At 52.9% G+C, this 4,294-nt stretch overlaps 1 long non-coding RNA gene across 1 annotated transcript; it reads right to left on the minus strand.

The window, feature by feature from the left end:
* Window positions 1-432: 432 nt before the first annotated feature.
* On the minus strand, window positions 433-763 carry LOC112484997. The gene is made up of 2 exons (XR_003048325.1): window positions 689-763; window positions 433-599 (listed from the first exon to the last, which is right to left on the minus strand). It is a non-coding gene; the product is annotated as an uncharacterized LOC112484997 (long non-coding RNA).
* Between the last annotated feature and the right edge of the window lie 3,531 nt (window positions 764-4,294).

Below are 4,294 nucleotides of genomic sequence, written 5' to 3' on the forward strand. Positions count from 1 at the left end.
AGATAGGTGTGGAGGAGGTATGTGTGTTGGGCTGGGGGGTGGGTAGGGGAGAGGGAGACACGTTCCCCGTCCCCCACGACCGCGAGGAAGAGGAAAACCTGCCCTGCGGTCCCCCTGGGAACACTGCAGAGTAGGGTGTCGGGATGACATCAGCTTCTAAACATAGCCGGCACTGCACCGCACCCCAACTCTGAGCGCCTTGAGCAAGACTGGGAAGGCGGCGGGGGGAGAGCGGGAGAGGCGGGTGCTGCTGTCCATGGGCGGGGCGGCCGGGCTGGCCAGGCTGTGCGGGAAGAGATGACTTTGCAGGAATTGTGCTCGCCGAGTTTGCAGGCAATCTCTCCCGCGATGGTCGAGCCACGGCGTTAGGAAACATTCCTGCCATTCCGCTCTCTCCTTCGCCCCACAAAAGCCACACAACACACACAACTCTTGGAGCTAAGGTGCCTTTATTGACAGCCAACTCATCCCCCAGCCGTAGCGCCCAAGTTAGGTGCGTCTGGGGGGCACCCTCGCTCTTCAGCTCTTCGTCTGCCTCTGGGCTAACCCTGCGAGGGGGTCGGCGCGGCCCTCCCGGTGAGTCAGATGGGCTGTGTTTCCTGTGGTTGTTGTGGAACAGTTTGTCCTTTTTACTCGCCCCCCTCCCCCCGGGCTCGGTCTCCACCCCCTTGGTAAATATAGCGCTCACGTTTCATCATCTCTTTGTCCAACGAGCGCCAGACACCCCGGCCCGCGGCCTCCGCCGCCTCCCTCCTCCTACCGGCTCACGGTTACCTCGCATAACCCCGCGCGGGCAGGCGGAGGGCAGCAGCCTGCCCCACGGCCCGTGCCAGCCCTGCACCCCATCGCTTCCCGCCGCAGTACACTCCCGCCCACTTACCCCTTCCCTGCTTCCAGTCCCCCCCTTAGGTTGTAACCTCATGCCCTCGTCTCAACGCCCCACCCCCCACCATTCCCCGCTACCCCCGTGTTCTGGGAACGGAGTAGAGATACGTGTAGGCGTTCACACCCCTTCTTTCCAGCCCCAGGCGTCATCCCCAAGCCCAGGCCTGTACTGGATCTTCCGCTTACCCAGCCTCCCCCCTCCCAAGTCCCAAGGCCGCCCCCTGTTCCCCTCTAGAGCGCAGGTGATAAGCTGCTGAGCCAGTGTCTGATTCACCGACAGCTGAACGAGCTATGCGTACTTGGGGGTGGGCGCTTCGTGAACAGTCTCCCTCCCACCCCCTCATCCCAGGGGGTGGTAAGCTGGAGGGGTCGGGAAGGCCAGGTGGGTGGATAACAGCCTAGAAGTGCGTCCTGACTCTTCCCTCTCTCCCTTCCCCTCCTAGTTTCATTTCCACACATACAACCACCCACCGGGGACCGGAGGCGGCTGGTGTTCTCTGAACGCAGGGAACTGGCTCTCTCTTTGGTCTCCTGTTTACTTCCCCCCTCCTTTTCCCCCTCCCTCCTTCTCGCCCCCACCACCCCACGCTGCCTCCCGCCCTGAGCAGCTGGGAAACCTGCAGTAAAACACTGCAGTCATGAGACTTCCCTGGACCCCAGCTGTGGCCTGGGTATGCCCTGCCCTACCCTGCCCTGCATTGCCCTGTGGTCTACTTGGGGGCATTTCTTTGGCCTGGAAAGAAAGACTCTTGGGGCTCCCCATCTAGGAATGTAGAAGAGGTGACGGCCTCTCTGCCTCTTCTCCCACCTTGGCACCAGATACTATCCTGTGGGGGCCCTGCCTGGCTGATTTGGCCAGGTCTCTAGGCCACCTCCACGAATGACCACCTGTCTAGGGAGGGGTAGTGAGAGAACGGACAGTGTGTAAGAACTCAGGATCCAGGATGCTGCAGAGCTGGCTTATTTGCTGTCACAGGCTGTCCTGTTCATGACAGAATGCCCAAAGTTCCCTGCTGAGCAAGGTTTTTAGGCAGAGCTGGGAAACCTGCTCCCAGGGACAGACACACCCTCTCCTTATGGAGTCTGGGAAAAGCTTTCCCTTTCAAAGGTTGCTCCCCAGCAGGGAAGAATTCAGCCTCCCTCCCTAAGTAAGCTGAATGAGCAAAGAACTCAGAGGAGGCCATGAGGGTTGCGCTCTGGGTGCTGCCTGCCTGAAGTTCACCCCATTTAAAAAGCCACCTCTTCACCACCATTCTGCTCCACTCCCATGGTTACCAACCAATTCCCTTGTCCTTCCCCAGCACAAATGTTGCACAGAAGCAGAAACAAACAAGGGCATTTTAAATGTTCTTTTAAGAAGGGAGAATGGCAATCCCGACTGTTCCCCACGTTTTTTTCTGACCCCAGGAACCTGAATGAATCTCTTCTCCTGGCTGGCCTCTTATCTGCCAAAGGGGGAAGGAAACATTGAGTAAGGTACTCTCATAAGTGGAATTGATAACAGAGCAGGTCTACCCTGTGCAGGAAAGTTATTACCCCATAAGGCTGTTTCACCCATACCCTCTGCAGCCTGAAATCCCCTAGCTCCTCGGAAGTCCCTGCCGTCAGACTGTACCACCCCCAGCTTGTTGCTGTCTTCTTTAGGCTCTCGTGCACTTCCCCGTCATTCCCGGAAGATTCCACTACCTGGCAAAACCCCTGGTTCTGTTCAGCTTTAACATGCTGAAAGAAAGCAACAGTGCTAACTCTTGTCACTAAATTTATGATCCTAAATCTCAAGGGGGCTCTCAACCCTGCCCTTCTTCATTTCCCTAGTCTTTTTACTTTCCACACTCTGAAATGACTACATGGCACCTTCTATTCTCAAACATCCAACACCCTTCCCTTCCTCACTCTGGGCTGAAAACCTTGCTGCTTCTTTCACTAAGAAAATAAAAGCAATTTGGCAAGAACTGCCTAACCTTCCCAACACCATAGTTTCCATACTATCTGCCTCTCTGCCCAGACTCTGCCTTCTCTCCTGTCACCTGGGTGTAGTGTTTCTAACCCCCTCCAATTGACACCATGGTCCCTTTTCTCTTGATTAATGGCTGCTCCTGAAATTGTTCCCTGATCTCCTTGTTGATTGTCTCTCCTAAATAATTCACTTTAACGCAAAAACATGATGTACTCCCTCCCATCTTTATATATGTTTGTGTGTATATATCTTCTTTGTCCCATAATCCCCTCCAATATTACTCCACCTGCCTTTTTTTTGGCGGGGGGTGGGGGGGGTGGGGGACTGCAAACATCACAAAGTTGCCTGTACTCATTGCCTGTGCGTCCATACCTCTTATTCTCTCTTGATCTCACACCAATCACTTTCACCCCCACTTGCTCCACCAAAACTGCTCTTGTCAAGGTCACAAATGCTCTCTAGCCTGCCAAATCTATTGGGTACTTATTTCACTTCATCCACCCTGGAGCAAAGAAGACTAAGAAGGAGTGGACAGTACAGTAAGAGGGAAAACAGGAGACTATTGTGCCCTGGAAGCCAAGAGAAGAAATTGTTTCAAGGAAGAGAGTTTAATTTCTTTTTTAGTCTCCTTCGGTCATTTTAGTTCTTCTTGCTCTCTAAAAGTTGGGGTGCCCCAGGGCCCTGTTCTTGGCTCTTTTCTTACCTACACTCACTCTCTTGGTGACTCAATCCCATCCCACAGCTTTAATATCTTCTCTGTGCCAAAGACACCCAAGTTATCTTCAGTCCATACCTCTCTCTTGAACACAAGACTTGACTATCCAACCATCTACTCATCATCTCCACTTGAATATCTAACAAGCATCTCAAATTTAACATATTAAAGTTGAACTACTGATTATTATCCGCGCCCCCCACCCCCCGCCTGCCGCCAAAGTCTCTATTTAAAGCCTTCCCCAACTAGGATAAAGGCATTTCTGTAGATCTGGTTGCTTAGGCCATAAACCAAAGTGTTATCCTTGATTCCTTTATTTATATCCTATAGCTAATTCATCAGGAACTCCTGTTAGCTGTATTTTCCAAGTACATCCAGAATCTTGCATTTTGAGTCACCTTCACTGCTTCCATTTTTATCTCTTGCACTGATAACTGCGGGAGCCTTCTAGCTGGTCTCCCTGCTTCTGCTCGTGCCTTGGCTTTTCTTCTCAACACAACTGCTAGAATGGTCTTCTTAAAATACATGTCAGGTCACATCATTCCTCTGCTCAAAACTGCGCAGTGACTACTCCTCACTCAGAGTAACTGCTGAAGTCCTCACAGTGGGGACAAGGTTCATACCATCCTCCCAAAAAGAGACTTTCTGACCTCTTCTACTTGCACCCCATTCCTCACTCTACTCCAGCCACCCTGCCCACCTTAAAGCATTTGCAGTGACTCTTCCTCATACCTGGA

This window comes from Pteropus alecto, unplaced genomic scaffold, assembly GCF_000325575.1.
Source record: "Pteropus alecto unplaced genomic scaffold, ASM32557v1 scaffold95, whole genome shotgun sequence".
NCBI classification, from domain to species: Eukaryota; Metazoa; Chordata; class Mammalia; order Chiroptera; family Pteropodidae; genus Pteropus; species Pteropus alecto.